The sequence below is a fragment of the Marmota monax genome, unplaced genomic scaffold (genome assembly GCF_021218885.2).
Source record: "Marmota monax isolate L192 unplaced genomic scaffold, Marmota_monax_Labrador192_F-V1.1 WCK01_AAM20220418_F8-fsc00188, whole genome shotgun sequence".
Classification (NCBI taxonomy): Eukaryota; Metazoa; Chordata; class Mammalia; order Rodentia; family Sciuridae; genus Marmota; species Marmota monax.
In genome coordinates, this window is record NW_026692655.1 from 374,362 (window position 1) to 391,562 (window position 17,201).

General features: G+C 43.4%; 1 long non-coding RNA gene across 1 annotated transcript in view; it reads left to right on the top strand.

Annotated features, from left to right (window-relative positions):
* The window catches only part of LOC124093855 (uncharacterized), a 59,508-nt gene that overhangs the window by 220 nt on the left and 42,087 nt on the right, over positions 1-17,201 (top strand). The window contains exon 2 of the long non-coding RNA XR_009226941.1: positions 2,567-2,723. This is a non-coding gene — a long non-coding RNA (uncharacterized LOC124093855). The remainder of the gene's footprint in view (positions 1-2,566; positions 2,724-17,201) is intronic.

Below are 17,201 nucleotides of genomic sequence, written 5' to 3' on the forward strand. Positions count from 1 at the left end.
CAGATACGTGAAAGAGGTGCCGACGAGATGGTGGGGGTCTTGTAAGGTCATCGGAATCTCAAGGGTGACCCCTGAGTGTGTACTGGGACTAGCTTGGTTGGGGGAGGGAAAAAGGAGGGATTGGGGAAGGAGACCCTATGGTTCGGGCGACCTCTTCACTGGGGAGAATAGGAAGACCAGATAAGACCTGGAGGTTGACCGGGTAAACTGCGGGGAAGAACTAGGGCTGCAGAGGGGCCAGAGAAGAGGCCGAGGCGGGAGACCAAGAGCCAGTCTTTCGGGATGAGGAAGGACTGGCGGTGTCTTGTGCCCTCCCAGGAGCTCTAAACTGTAGATTTATTGCTTTAAACTTCCCGGTCTACCCTCGACGGGACCGCGCCCAGACAAGCCCCAGCGCCTAGTTTGACGTCCAGGGTGCCACCCCATCCTCTGCGGAGGGTCGCAGGGAAACCTCCAGTTGGCGCCTCCAGTCACGCCATTCCCAACTGGCAGCTTCTGGACAAAAGGGCGGATGGGACTAGCTTAGGACCCTGCAGTCTTTTAGGGCCCTGTTGTGATTTGTGAGGAGGGGGCTGGGAGGGGGCGGCTGTGTTAGGTGATAGGTGAGCACGTGTTCCTATGGTAGGAGTAGAAGGCAAAGAAGGAGTTTCAGCTTTGTATCCTGTTAAAAAGGGAAAGCTACTAATTTCTGAGTTCAGAAGCAGTTGCCCCATGATCTTAAATTTTCATCAGTGCATTTGGGCCATCTAACCTAATTTCACATGTGAGAAAGCCATCTTGGGAAATAAGTCTACCAGAGAAAATTTTAAGCACATGTTTGTTATGTAATTATTCCAAAAGTTCCAAAAAGGAGTGATTAAACACTTAACATTTTCAGAACAAGATACTGTGCAGTCAACATTTAAGGTATTTTCAACATCAATGGGTGGGTGTGTGTGTGTGTGTGTGTGTGAGTATGCAATTCATCAACTCTTTAAGAGTTTATGAGGAGTTGAAGAAACACTTTCCATGGGTCAGGGTCTGAGGGTGAGCTCAGTGGTAGAGGCTTGCCTAGCATGCATGAGGCCCTGGGTTCCATATCCAGCACTAAAAAAAAAAAAAAAAATTGCATGTGGGATATGATGTGTATACATCTATACATCTATGTTTAAGAAAGAAAGAAAAAACTTTGTGCATAAGAAATAAACTGGGGTATTAACAGTGATTAATTCTGGATAGTAAGAATATGGTTGGTATTTTTCTTCTTTTGTTCTACTTTTGCATTTTCCATAATAAACATTTTTTTGCTTTTATAGCAGAAAAATAGAATAAAATAATAAACTACAAGAATAATTAAAATAAAATGAATGGGCAAAGACAGTTTGTTTAATAGGGTTCATATATTCAAAAGTAACTTATTGAACACTTGTATAGTGTAGGATTGGCTATAGGAGGAAGATAAAACATAATTCTTGCTCTAAAAGAACACCATCTAGATGGAGACTCCAGATGTATACACAGAAAACAATTGGGTGTCTGTGCCAGGCAGTGTGTAATGTTGGTTCCAGAGTTGATTGATATGGATATAATCTCTACTTTCCCCACCATATACCTGTTTTCCAAAAGGGCATTTGCATTCAGTGCCAGGCCTTGTCCATCCACACAACTTCTTCAGCACCAGCTTCCCCTGGCTGGAGGGGAGAGGAATCTTTCCCTCAGGTTCTCTATTCAGCCCTCAAGATAGTGGCTACTTCTTATATCTGCTATTCCTATATTCTATAGAGTTCTCTTTTCTTCTTACCAGGCAATCCCTATTACTTTAGTCCCATGCTTTAACCAGCACATCTTTATGTTAATATTTCTGTTTAAAATCTGTGTGGATTCTTTTTCCAGATGAGACCTCAGCTGATACCTTCAGCCTCTGTATTTTGTGAGTGTGTGTGCATGGGCCTTGCCTTTAACCATCCTTTGTATGCAGTTTTGCAGTTTTTCTCTGAGGAATGCTGCATCACGGACTTTCCCCATGTAATGCAGTTCTCACAGTTGCTATTTTATTTTATTTTACTTTTTTTGTGCTGGGATTGACCCCAGGTCCTGGTGCAAGTTAGGCCAGGGCTCTGTTATTGAGCTAACCCCCTAGTGCAGCAACATGAGTGTGTAGCATGGTACATGGCAGTACTTATGACTGTTGGCTTTGCTGTTTCAAATCTGAGCTCCATTTCTTTTTTGCATGGTATAGTAGCAAATTGTTTTATTTCTTAAGCTTGATTAAATGGGTTGTGACAAACACTTATCACTCAGTCTGGAACATTGATAGTTAATAAAGTCTAAGCTGTTGTTATTACTGCCACAGTTTACTTGTGTTTATCTCTAATAGTTGGATTTCTTTCTTTCTTTCTTTCTTTTTTTCTGTGGGGGTGGGGATTGAACCCAGGGGTGCTTAACCACTGAACCACATCCCTAGTCCTTTTTATATTTTAGTTAGAGATAAGGTTCCCCCTGAGGTACTAGGTGCCTTGCTAATCTGCTGAGGCTGGCTTTGAACTCTTTTTTTTTTAATATATTTTTTTTAATATTTATTTTTTAGTTGTCGGCGGACACAACATCTTTGTATGTGGTGCTGAGGATGGACCCCGGGCCGCACGCATGCCAGGCGAGCGCCCTACTGCTTGAGCCACATCCCCAGCCCTGGCTTTGAACTCTTGATCCTCCTGCCTCAGCCTCCCAAGTTGCTGAGATTACAGGTGTGCGCCCCTGCTCCTTGATGGATATCTTTTTTTGTGTGTATTCTGTGTAAATATTTTTGAACACAAAACTTTCTTCCCCCAATATTTAGTGTTATTACCTTAACATGGTGTCAGAATCATGGTGAAATACTTCAAGGTTTTATGTGGTCTCTTGACCAGGTTTCCTGACCCTCTTTCACTCCTGGCTACCCTGCCTCAACCCCTCCCCCCATCACTCCTTCTATCCAATCAAGCCCCAATAAAGAAGTTATCCCCCTCACCAAGTCTTAATGAATCAGGTTGGACAAGGTTCTGCCAAGTGGTCAGAGTTCTTGAAATCTCTTCCCCCCCCCCCGCCCCCACTCTTCTCTTTCCCCTTTTTTGGGGGATGTGGCAGAGACTCTGGGAATGATTTCCAACAACTGCCCTCCTTTGGAAACAAGTGGACACTTAGGGCTGGATCCTAGTCATTGGGTTCTTCATTCTTGAGTTTCCCTGGATTGCGATGTATAGGTGCTAGTTCAGGTCTCTGGCTCAGATCTCACTGGCCAGTCTTTCTCAGTGAATGTGTCCTCTGGAACAGAGTGGGTGCTGGAGTGGTGGGAGCAGAGGGGTGGGTCCTGCCTCTTGTGCTCTCCAGAGTCTGATGGTTGATGTTGTCTTTGGATTCTGCAAGGTACGTATGGATGCATTGCTTGTTCTGAGACTGGAAGCTTTGCAAGGGCAGGGAACTGTGCATATGGTTCATCATCAAGTGTCCTGTGCCCTGGTGTTTGGTTGGTATTTGTTGAGTCAGTAGTTGGGTGGTGAATGATGACCTCTGGAATCAAGTGGCAGGGCAGCGTCATGGTTAGAGACTGAATGTAAGTCTAGTTGGCCTGTGCTAGAATCTTGGCTCGGTCACTTCTTGGCTTGGGTCCTCAGGAAGATTATATGACTTTACTATGGCTCCAGTTTCCTCATCTGTAAAATGGGGTTGATAGTAACTTCTTAGGATTATTGTGAAGATTATCTGAATTAATACATGTCAACCACTTATAATAGTGCCTGGCACATGTTAGGTGCTTATATAAACATTAATTAGTATTGGCAGAACTAGCTGTGATTAGGTTTGGCAGGTAACAGAAGATTCCAAAATAAGCTTAAAATTTCTCTTACCTTCAAGAATTTTAGAGGTGATCAGATAGTTTTCCCTTGGCAGAGACCAAGTTTTCTCTTGTAGTTCTGCCATGTGGGGCTTCCATTCCCAAGGTGGTTACTAGAACTCCATATGTTCAGGGCATTCTATCTAGAAGGAAGGAGGTGGGGGAGAAGGAGGGCTCACCCCTGCTCTTTAAGGACAACTTGCCTGGAGTCTTGGGTAGACCTCCAACTGTCTCTGGTCAGAATTTGTCCATATCTAATGGTATGGGGAAGACAGAAAAATATAGTCTTTGTTCCTGGTGGCCATGTGCTTAGATAAAATGGGGGGGGGGGTTTCTGTTACTTGGGTAGAAGTTTGGAATGTAGAATGTGTATTTGGGGCATAATCAGTCATCTCTGCCACAATTCTTTTTAGAATTTTCCCGTCTCCTGAACTCCGGGTATGTGTGTTGGTTGACTTTGGGTCCATTTCTGCAGTGAACCCCACCTAATACAGGATGCTGTGTCTTGTATTTTCCAATCTGGGGAGACATGCAGCTGCATAATCCTGCCATTTGCCAAGTTTCTGAATCTTATACTGAAGAGACTGCTACTGTGCCTGGCAGGTGTGTATGATCCAAGTCTTCCAACTAAAGTCTTTCCAGTTCCTATAGTCAAACCTTGCTCTACATCACAGTCACCTAGGGAACTTAAAAAAAAATTTACAAATTTCCAGGCCTCATCCCAGACATACTAAATAAAATCTTGGAAGGAACAGCTCAGAAATCTACATTTTAAAACAGATTAATTTAGTCTACATTTAAATTAAGTCATCTCATATGATTCTTAATGCCATTAAAATTCAGGACACGCTGATTTAAAGGTTAAAGCATGTCATAAATCACTGGAAGCAATTTTTCCTCTATTCTAACTAGCCTAACTCACTTTCTTCCAAACATGTGTTTTCTTATCTCTGCCCTTTTGCTTACAATGCTCCCTGACTTAACTTATTGAATTCAAAAGGGTCTTAGGAATCCAATCCCTATTTAAGCCTATGGAATCTTGAGTTCAGTAAGGTTGAGCAACAAGTCCAAGCACACACAGTGATTCGCGATGACTAAAACTGGAGAGGTACATGGTGGCAATATTTGCTGAGATTATCTGGAAAGTCCCCTGCCTCTGAAAATGGAGAGACCAATAAGAGGTTACACACATTGTATTTGGTGGAGTTAGGCAGTCCCTCTGTTGGCTCCACTTTTTCTACAGGTACAAGATTAGATGTTGACTTTCAGAGCTTTGTCCTGGACACACTTCTGTTCTTTCCATATGTCTGTATTATATCATTTGTCCTCACCACCGTCATATCCTAATGTCACCTGTCAATCAATATTTTGAAAACTTGTGGGCAAAATGACAGATCTGAGAGTGAAATGCCTTGGTTGCCGTTGGTGATATTTGGGGGAAAATCCTGATTTCTTTGTTGGGGGAGTAACTGTAATTCCAGAAAGTAAACAAACATTCAGGTAATGAAATAAGTAAATATACAGAAAATGAAATAAATAAATATTCAGATAATGAAAAAGATAAATACAACAGGGGAACTACTGTGATCCTTGTTCTGCTTTGTGTAGGACTTCGGGTTCTTGAAGTAGTCAAGAGAATCTGATTTGCTACTTTGTAAGTTTAGGTCATTAATTTTTTTTTTAAAGAGAGAGAGTTCTTTTTTAATATTTATTTTTTAGTTTTTGGTGGACACAACATCTTTGTTTTTTGTATGTGGTGCTGAGGATCGAACCCGGGCCACACGCATGCCAGGCAAGCGTGCTACCGCTTGAGCCACATCCCCAGCCCTAGGTCATTAATTAAATTAATTAATTTACAACAGTTGTTTAAGTGCTTAGAAGGATTTAGCTTTTTAGATATGGAAGTCTGCCCTGTTGGGCATTTAAAATGTTTGAGAAAAATCAAGCACATTAAATTTGTAATTATAGTTTGAAATGTCCAAGGAAATTTGATTAATTAAGGCAGTAGTAAATCTATTAAATGTATAAGGAGGATTAGATCTACTAAGTCTAACAGTTCAACAGTAATCAAACAATGGGTACAAGTGATTGTTCTTATCTTTATATGAAAAGTTACTGGATTTAAAATGAAATAACAAGATTTGTAAGTTGAATTTATAGCCTTTAAGAAAAGTTAGGTTTTATTTTTATTCTATTTTTTTATGGTAAATATTAACCCATGTTAATTGTACTACTTAATGGGTCTCACTGTGACATTTCCATACATGCACATAGGGTGTTTTTTATTTTTTAAATTTTATTTATTTATTTATTTTAAAAAATTTTTATTGTTGGTCACATAGGGTGTTTTAATCATATCCACCCTCCTAGTACGCCCCTCCCCTACCTCCCCTTCCGGAACTCTTCCTAAAAGTTAGGTTTTAAAATGGCCAGCCTGAGCCAGTAGCTGAACACTGCTTTCCATACCCAGGCCTACTCCAGATCCTAACATTGCAGCTTGCTAACTCCCATCCCTGTGGTTCTGCCGGGGATTCCTTGAACTCCAGATAGCAACATCCAAGCCCCCGCCCAGGATTCTCAGGCTGAGCCTATCTCTAACACCTGAATCCTTGCTTCATAAACTAAGCCACCTGTGCCACCCGATTCTCCCTTCCTTTCTCCACACTTGGCACCAACCCCTCATGGAGGTCACTTTCTTCCACTTCCAGTAGGTGTTTAGAATCCTTCCCTGTCCTCTGTTTCACACAGCCAGTGGCTGGTGGTCAGCCCAGGGCACTGTCATTTTTCTTGCCTGAAGTACAAAGGCCTCAGGCTTGTTGCTAGATCACTCGGCAGTGGCAGGGCAAGTGTCAACACGAATCAGACAGGAAAGCCCTCACCACCTTCCCAGGACCTTTCCCCAGAACATCCTGCTCTCTCTTTGCCTTGTTCACCATGACTCAGCTCTGTAGTTCTTCCTTAAATTCTTCAAATAAGCTAAGTTCCTTCCTTTCCAGTTCCCTTTGCTTGGATGCTGTTCTACCTGCTCCTTCCATGACTGGTTCCATCCTTCAGGGCTTGATTTAGATGTCACCTCCCCAGAGAGCCGCCCCTGATTAAAAGGAGTTGGTATCCCCTCACCCCTGCCCACCACCATTCTCTATCCAATGTCTTTTCTTATTAGCATTCAGTATGCTATTCTTCCTGTAGAATATAAGCCCTATGAAGGCAGAAGCTGTCTTGTTGCAGTAGTTCCAGGGCACAGATCACTATAGCAGGGACTCAGTAAACAGTTTTTTTTTCCCCCTCCCTACTAAGGATTGAACCCAGTGATGTTTATCCACTGAGCCACATCCCCAGTCCTTTTTTATGTTTTATTTAAAGGCAGGGTCTTGCTAAGTTGCATAGGGCCTCGCTAAATTGCTAAGGCTGGTTTTGAACTCTTGATCCTCCTGCCTCAGTCTCCCGAGCCACTGGGATTACAGGCATGCACCACTCCACGGCTCTAGGCCCACAGTAAATAGTTTTTACGATACATAAATATATCCAACTAGAGCAAGATATTAAGTAAAAAAAAAAAAAAAGATACAAAACAGTATGAATCCCGCCATGCACTATATGCACTATGGTGCCATGATTCTATTTGTATTTCTTAAAATATGTAAGCACACACACACACATACATCAAGGATACTCAAGAAACTAGCAATTGTGGTTGCCCCTGGGCTAGACACTGTAGGTCAGGAGAGGAGAGGGCTGTGGTTTGGAAGTGTCCCCCAAAGCCCCCTTTGTGAAAAGCTCAGTTGGCAGCTTGTAGCACTACTGGGAGGTGATGGAGCCTTTTGAAGGTGGGGGTCAGTGGGAGGAAGTTAGGTCAACGAGGGCACCTTGCAGGGAATATTTGTGCCCTTCTCCTTCCTGTTTCTCTGCTTCCTGGAGGCTATGAGGTGAGCGGTTATCCTTCCATGCACTAAGGTGCCACCCCAGGATCAAGTCAAGGAGCCAAGTTACCATGTAACAGAAACCTCTGAAACCAAGAGCTAAAATAAGTCTTTTCCCCTTGAAAGTTGATTATTGTGGGTATTTTGTACAGTAATGGAAAGCTGGCTGACACAGAAAAGTAGGAAAAATTTTAATTTTATAAAGTCTGTCCCTATTTGCCGCAGTCCGGCTGCAGCAAAATAACCGGGGGGGGGGGGGGGGGGGGGGGGGTGACGAATAACTTGTGTACGTTGATACAGCAGGAGTAGGAGCCCTTTATTGCAGGACAGGAGCAGTATTTATACATTCCACAGAGCTTATCTAATTAGCATAAGCTAGATACATCAGTCAACCAATCAGGAATCTCCACACTTAATGGCTTGCTTTTGTTACTTCTCAAACCACTCCCTCTGGCATTTTGCCAGGCACCATCCAGACTTGTTTACGAACTCTAACATTCCCCTGGCAAAATGCCAGGTGTTATTTTGACTTGTTTACAGACTCTAACACCTATTTGGATTTTTCACTACACATCTCTATTTTATAATGATAATAAGAATACATCTCCAAATATTGTTATTTTTTACATTTTTCTTAACACTGGGGATGAATCCCAAGAGTTGACACATGCTGGGCAAGTGCTCTACCACTGAACTGCAGACTCAGACCTTTTTAAATTTTTTATTTGAGGTCTTGCTGTAAGGGTCCGGCGAAACGTCGGAGAAAGAGACCACCAAGTGACCACTCATGCAATTGGCAGAAGGGGATTTATTGATCTAGCATGCTAGGGCTCCGTGCCCACTCAAGAAGGGAGAACAGCCCAGAGCCCCGAGCAGGGGCTGAGCACTGCTTAAGTACACTTTTTTTGGGAGGGCGGGGATTTTACATACATCACAGTCTCCTTTAACAAATCATTATACACCGTGGGAAAGTCAAACAACAATTCTTAGACTTGATTAGTACATACATTGGCGGGAACAGGTCAGGCTGGAGTGATAGGTCATTCCTAAGGAGGGGGTTACATTCAAACGGATTGGTCCAGGCCCTGCAATGCCTACATGACAAGCTGCACAGGGTCCTGAATGCTATAAATCAACTAAATGGCCAGTAGGGCATTGTCTTAACTGCCTCAGGAATTTAACCCATGTTTTGCAGTTTAGAAGCAGGTTTACAATGCCTGGTCCTTTACCCTTTAACTTTTACGCTTTAACTTCAATTTCTTTTACCCTTACATTGCTAAGTTGCCCAGGCTGACCTCAAACTTGTGATCCTCCTGCCTCAGCTTCCTGGGTAGTGGTACGTACCATTGTACCTGGCAAAGTTGTAGTGTGTGTGTATGTGTGTGTGTGTATGTGTTACTGGGGATTGAATCTAGGCCTTGTGTATAATAGGCAAACATTCTACCACTGAGCCACACCCCATTCTCTAATACTATTACTTTTAAATGGGGACTTGGAGTGCCAAAAGCAGGAAAAATCTCAGAATAAAGGACAGTCATTGAAATGGAATAAATTTAGCTTTATGCAAACCCCACAATGTTGTCCTTAATTTCCTCATTCCATCAATGACCTTGAAAATTTCTTCTGTTTGTGATGCTGGTCTGAAGTCTGGCACTTGACAGGCATCCTGACTAAGCATTATGGATGAGCACAAGGACTGAGGAAACTGAAGCACTTGGTTGGAATCCCAGTTCTGCTGCTTACTGGCTGTAGAACCATTGACAACCTTGTTTAAACTTCATGTGAAATGGGATGTGAGTACTTCTCTAATAGGACCATTATGGGGATTAAACATGATAGTGTAAATACTTAGCTGCCTCAGTCTAGCTGGGCACAAATCACCCAGCCGCCACAAAGTACTTGTATGTTCAAACAGGAAACTTTATTGCCCAAACTTCACGCACACTCCCCGGGGACTCTCTCCCGCCTACCCCACTCGGACAGTGAACTCCAGAGCCGCCCTATTCCAGAGCCACCCTATTGCCGGACAGCAGGGGTCCATATACAACTGAATACACAGCTTAACATAACCATCATCATCTTAATGGCTTGCTGGCGTCACCTCTCAACCACTCCCTTCTGTCAGAATGCCATGCTGTGGCCCTCAACACTTAGCACACAGTAAGTGCTTAATATGTGGTAGTTATTATTTATACGTTTATGCCCCTAAGATTCTGTTGTACCCTCAGTTCAGATTCCTTTTTTTTTTGAGAGAGAGAATTTTTAATATTTGTTTTTTAGTTTTTTGGCGGACATAACATCTTTGTATGTGGTGCTGAGGATTGAACCCGGCCGCACGCATGCCAGGCGAGCACGCTACTGCTTGAGCCACATCCCCAGCCCCTCAGATTCCTTTGTGTTGGAGGAGATATCATATTGCTAGATGGCAGGATGGTACTACTTATCAGCCAGTTGCTCAGTTTCCACACAGGTTGCTTCCATATCTATGTGCTCAGAAATGATTGGGGAAAGTACTTGATTATTTTATTGCATCTTGTCCTCGTAAAGTTGTGACAGAGCTGTGTGTGGTGGTGTATGCCTGTAATCCATGGGGCATGGGAGGTGGAGACGGGAGGATCACAAGTCCAGAGCCTCAGGTTTGGTGAGGCAATAAGCAATTGAGTGAGACCCTGTCTCTAAAAAAAATATGAAATAGGGTTGGGGATGTGGCTCAGTGGTTGAGTGCCTCTGAGTTCAATCCCTGGTACCATATCCGCCCCCCAAAATAAAATAAAATAAAGTTGCGGGACAGAAAAGTGAAAGTCCCAATAGCAGTGATAAAAGTGTGTGCAGATCAGGCAAGTGAAAAGATAACTGTAGAATGGGAAAAAATGTTTGCCAGTCATGTATCTGATGAGGGTCTTGCATTCAGAATACAGAGGTTCCTTTTTTTTTTTTTAAAGAGAGAGAGAGAGAATTTTAATATTTAGTTTTTTAGTTATCAGCGGACACAACATCTTTGTTTGTATGTGGTGCTGAGGATCGAACCTCGGGCCGCATGCATGCCAGGCGAGCGCGCTACCACTTGAGCCACATCCCCAGCCCAAGGTTCCTTGACTTAAGGTGGGATTCATTCAGATACACCCATCCTATGTTGGAAATATTGTACGTTGAAAATGTATTTAACACATCTTGTAAGGGTAAAAGAAATTGAAGTTAAAGTGTAAAAGTTAAAGGGTAAAAGACCGGGCATTGTAAAGTTTCTAGGCTGCAAGGCCTGAGTTAAAATGTAAAGGATTAGGTATTGTTAACCTGAAATCCCTGTAGCTGTTAGGACAATACTGGAACTGCCCAGTAAATATTCCCACTGACTCCCTGGTTGTCTAATAACCTGGGACTCTGTGTAACTTGTCACATAGTCATTTAGGCCTTAAAACCAATCAGTTTGAATGTGTACCCCGCTTAGGAGTGACCAATCACCCCCGTCCAACCTGTTCCCACCAATGAATGAACTAATCATGTTTAGGAGTTGTTCAATTTTCCCACACCTCATGATGATTTGTTCTGATGTATGCAAAGCCCCCCCCCCCCCCACCCTCCCCAAGAAGTGTACTTAAGCACTGCTTGACCTCTGCTCTGGGCTCTGGGCTCTGGGCTGCCCTCCCTTCTTGAGCGAGCCTGCCTGGAGCCTCAGTGCGCTGAATTGGATCCTCAATAAACTCCCTCCTGCTTATTGCATGAAGCCAGTCTCTTGTGGTCTCTTCCTCCGACGCTTCGCCGCTTCGCCGGACCCTTACAATCTCACCTACAAACATCCTAGCTTGTTAACACAGTGCACCGTAGACTATTGGTGGCTCACCCTGTGACTGAGTCACAGCTAACTGAGCTGTGACTCACTGCTACTGTCCCAAATAGAGAGAGAGAGAGTGAGTATATGCTGCGTATTGGTTGCTTGGGAAAGATCAAAATTCAAAATATGATTTCTACTGAAAGCATATTACTTTTGCACCATCGTGAAAGAGAAAAATCCCAAGTCAAAACATAATAAGTCAGGAACCATCTGTATATAAAGAGACAACCCAGTTAAAAGGTGAGTAAAGAGTTTGAAGAGGGAAACATTTCTCCCTAGAAGATAAATGGCAAATAAACCCATGAAAAGATGCTGAACACCACTGATCATCAGGTCAATGCAGATCAAAACTACTATTAGATATTACTTCACATCAGCTAGCATGGCTAGTGTTACTAAAATGGACAATTCCAAGTGTTAGTGAGGGTGGGGAGAAATTGAAATCCCTACACATTTGCTGTAGCATTGAAAAATGATGAAGTTACTTCAACAACTGTATAGTAGATTCTCCAAATGTTAACCATTACTTTATTACCCTGCAATTCTACCCTTGAGGAGTATTCACCCAAGGCAATGAAGCCATCCATCTGTACAATCACTTTTACATGGTTGATAATAGCAGCATTATTTATAATAGCCAACAGGAAGGAACAAATATCCGCCAACTAGTGAATGGATAGACAAAATGTCAAATATTCTGACCATGGAATATTAGTAAAAAGAATGAAGCATTGATGTTTGCTAAGTGTGGTTGAATCTTAAAAATACTAAGCTCAATGAAAGCAGCCAATCACAAAAGACTACATATTGTACGATTTCACTACTATAAAAAGTGATTGGCTAGAAAAGGCAAATCCACAGAGATAGGAAGTAGATGAGTAGTTCCCAGGAGTTGAAGGAATTGGAGGCTTGGAGTGAGCAGTGCCTATTTTGGGTACAGATTTTGTTTTTGCAGGGACAAAACATTCTGGGGTTGAGAATATAGCTTAGTTGGTAGAGTGACTGCTTTGCATGCACAGGCCCTGGGTTCAATCCCCAGCACCACAAAAAAACAAACAATACAAACAAACAAAAAACCCCCCAACATTCTGGATTTAGATATTGTAAGGTTCTTGCAGCTGCCATTTTAAGAAAAATTTTGCTTTCCCCCAAGGCATATCATCAGTCCCTCATAGCAACCCCACTCCTAACCTCTGCATTAGGATCCGCCCAGCTCTAATCCCTGAGCCTGCCCCATAAAGTCTGGAACCCCAAGCCTGTTTTGCCTCTCTCCATTTATGGAGAGTTGGCCTTTGATGAATAAACTCTCTTGTGGATCTCTGCCTAGTGTCTGTCTTTTCATTTCTCGCTCGCCTGTCTCCCGGGTCCTCACTTTCCTTTTGGATAGTGGTGACAATTGAACAACTTTGTGAATATACTAAAAATGTTGAATTGGACATTTTCTTTTTTTTTGGTACTAGCAATTGAACCTGAGGTGCTTAACTGTGGAGCCACATCCCCGGCCATTTATATATACATTTTTATTTTGAGACAGAGTCTTGCTAAATTGCTTAGGGCCTTGTTAAAATTGCTGAGGCTGGCTTTGAACTTGCGATCTTACTGCCTCAGCCTCTGGAGTGGCTGGGGTTATAGATGTATGCCACTGTATACCTGGATTTAATTGTTTATTTTAAATGAATGAAATATATAGCATCTGAGTTATATCTCAATAGCGTTGTTTAAAAAGGGATATGTGTCTCATGAACTCTTTGATATAAAGACAAGAAATCATTAGATTTGTTGAAAGGGTTGAGTCTTTAGCCTCTCCTGGATGTTCTTAAACCTGTTGCTGGTTCTTTGATTTGTCAAGGAAAAAGATACAATTGGAACTCTATCATTGAAGATTGTGACTAAAAGTGAAAGTACAATCAGAAATATATACCAGTTTTTACTCTTAGGTATAGATGTGCCTTTGTTTACAGAATGAATTTGTTGTTTGATTTTTGAACTGTGGACATTAGTCACATTTTCAGAATTGAATTATGTGTGCATTTAGGGGCTGTGCATACAGTGTAATGGGGAGGCATGTGATATAGGAGCCCTTTCTACTTCCTCTTTCTTTCTTTCTTTGGTGCTGGGGATTGAACCCAGGGCCTTGTGCATGCAAGGCAGGCACTCTACCAATTGAGCTATATCCTCAGCCCTACTTCCTGTTTCTTTTCTTTAAAAACACTTACAAATTATTTTTGATGAACATATAATAATCTTCCATATTGATGGGATTTGTTGTGATATTTCAATACATGTATACAGTGTGTCCCGATCAAATCCAGCCTCCCTGTATCCACTCTCTTCATTTCTTTAATGCCAGAGCATCATGCAAACTTTTTCTAAAGAATAAGTCAATAGATACTAGGAGGCTGCACATAATTATTTGGGTTTCTGGAAAAATCTAATGCCCAAGAAAAAAGTTAATTGTTTTTCAATACTAGAGATTGAACTTAAGAGTCTTACCCATGCAAGACAAGTGCTCTTCTGATGAGCTGCATCTCTAGCCCCCTACATCAGTCTTTTGTGCATTTGGTCAGGAAAAAAGTAAGCCCTTGGAAAGCTGTTTTATTTTGGCCATCAATAAATAGGCAAATAATCGTGATGTGAATATTGGGTTATTAATCCATCTCACAAAACAGCAATTCCAGAGTTTCATTTAGTTCCTTTGGTTCATCAGCAGCTCAACAATACCAGAGGTCCAAATCAGTTCTACTAAGAGCTGAGGGAGAAATGATGGGTGATACAAGCAGTCTGGTCCTCCTGAAGTCATGTGGAGGAGAAAGACATCAAACAGTGAACAAATGAAGGAATAAAAATAATGATATACTGTTCATGGATTCTGCTTTTATAACTCACTGTTCACAGATTCTGTATTTGAATCCACTTACTTGCTAAGTATATTTGTAGCCTCAAGTTCAGTGCTCACAGAACCTTCAAGCTTGCTTTGAAATGCACATGCAGAGTGCACAAAAAACCTGAGTTGTCCCCTGTCCCCTAAACACTCCTACAGAAGGATTGTTGGAATCCTGACCCCACCGTGAGGTGTGGCCTTGGGGAGGTGGTTAGTTCATATGGGTGGAGACCTTGTGGATGGGGTTAATGACCTTATAAAAAAGACACTGGAGAGCTCCCTCCTCCTGTGTGCCATGTGAGCACACAGTGAAGAGATGGCAGCCTATGAACCAGGAAGCAGGTCCTCACCAGACATGGAGTCTGCTAGTGCCTTCATCTTGGACTTCCTACCCTCCAGAAATGTGAAAACTGAATTTCTGTTGCTTAGGAGGCACCCATGTTATGCATGTTGCTATGCCAGACTACACTAAGGCACACAGTCCCAGCTGGGCATGGTGGCACACGCCTGTAGTCCCAGTGGCTGGGGAGGTTGAGACGGGAGTATCATGAGTTCAAAGCCAGTCTCAACAAACGCAAGGCACTAAGCAATGCAGTGAGATCCTGTCTCTAAATAAGATACAAATTAGGGCTGGAGATGTGGCTCAGTAGTTGAGTGCCCTTGAGTTCAATCCACAGTACCCAGCATCCCCATCCCCCACCCCACCCCCCCAAAAAAAGAGAAAGAAACGGTCCCAGCTGAGGCTGAGTGACAGGAGATCCACCTTCTTGGTTTAGCTCTCACACAGTGACCAAATGTTTTTTTAGCTGACAGTTTAGTATCACATTTTTGTTGACAGTTTTGGTTTAAATAGTCCCCAGACAGAGTGCCCAAGGGCTACTGGGGTGTCCAGCCATGCTGCACCTTACAGAGCAAACACCCACCAGATAAGCTGCATGGGGCGGGAGCAGTGTGGGCTGTGAGTTCAATGTCAATGAATCAACTGAATCAACAATAAAGATCTGAAAAGGAGTTTCTAAACAGAAATGCACATTACAGGAGGCAAGGTACTGATGGCCTGGTGAACATGGCATGACCAGAGCCGCCCTCTTCCCCTAGGAGCAGGGTGGTTGATGTTCTGTGTCCTCGGAGGCTTGACAAGACAACCATCACAAGTGACAGGAACCTACTTCATGTCAGGATGAGTGCTATGAAAGACTGGGGATGATACAGAATGATGGGTATGTGGCCTGTTTTTAAAAAATAACTTTTATTTATTTATGTACTTATTTTTATTTTGAACCCGGCCCCTCCTACATGCTAGGCAAGTGCTCTACCACTGAGCTGCACCCTCAGTCCTGTGTGATCTGTTCTTAACTGGTTGGTCAAAGGAGGCTGTTGGGGACAGGTGCTGCAGTCTGGCTGGGCACAAAATAACCGAGCTGCCACAAGGCATTTGTAGGTTCAAACAGGAACTCCTTTATTGCCCGAACTCCACGCGCACTCCCCAGGAACTCTCCCAGCTCTCCCCTGGGCTCCACACGAACTCCACAGAAACCCCCATGGGAACTCAATGGGAAACTCCGCTAGAACTCAAAAGTAGCAGGCACCCGAGGCAGCAGGAGCCGCCTATTGCCTGACACCAGGGGTCCATATACCACTGAATACACAGCCTGCCCCAATCCAGCATCATCCAGTCACAGCAATTATACACAGCTTAACTTAATTATCATCATCTTAATGGCTCGCTGGCGTCACCTCTCAACCACTCCTTTTGGCAATGCCAGGCGCCATCCCGACTTGGCTGTGGCTCTCAACAGACAGGGTGACCTAAAGGATGAAAGAACTTCAGAGCCAGGGGAGACCAGTTCAAGCAGGGGGGACAGCTGGGTCCCTGAAGAGAACAAGCCGTGGACTCTGCAGGGACCTGGAGCGTGCTAGGAGGTGATGGAGAAGGAGGCCCTGGGATCCGCTCCCATGGGCCTTTTGGGCCAAGTTAAGAAGTTCAGGTTTTATTCTCAAGACCCAGTGTAAAGTTACAAGCTGCAAGTTTCAGCAAGGCAACTGAGAACCACCATTGGCCTACTATTCATGCTTCAATAAATATTTAAATATTTGTCAATTAAAAGACCAAGTTCGTTCGTTCGTTCTTTCTTTCCTTCCTTCCTTCCTTCCTTCCTTCCTTCCTTCCTTCCTTCCTTCCTTCCTTCCTTCCTTCTTTCTTTCTTTTTTTGTGGTACCAAGGATTCAGCCCAGGGCCCTTAACCCCTGAGTCATATCCCCAGCCCCTTTTTAATATTTCATTTTGAGACAGCGTCTCACTGAGGTGCTTAGGGCCTTGCTAAATTGTTGAAGCTGCTTTGAACTGTCCATCCTACTGCTTCAGCCTCCTGAGCCGCTGGGATGACAGGCCTGCACCACGGTGCCCACAAAGTGACCAGGTTCTGAAACTGAGATTTCCCCCAGAATCTGAACAAACCCAGAATTCAGACCTGTGCTTCCAGGCTTCCCCCCAGGCGGCTCGGCTTGTGGCGCTGGTAAAAGCAGCTTTTGATCCCCTTCCTGACCCCCCAGGCCCAAGCCAGCAGGAGGTCAGCGCTCCTTCAATTCCAAATAGCCTATGAAGGCAGGCTGTAAAGTTGTGAAGAACCTGCTTTCCCCAGGGTCCACTGTGCATTCTTCATTTCCACGGCACCACATGTGTTTGTGTGTGATTGTTCCCCTGCCAGCCCCGAATGCAGT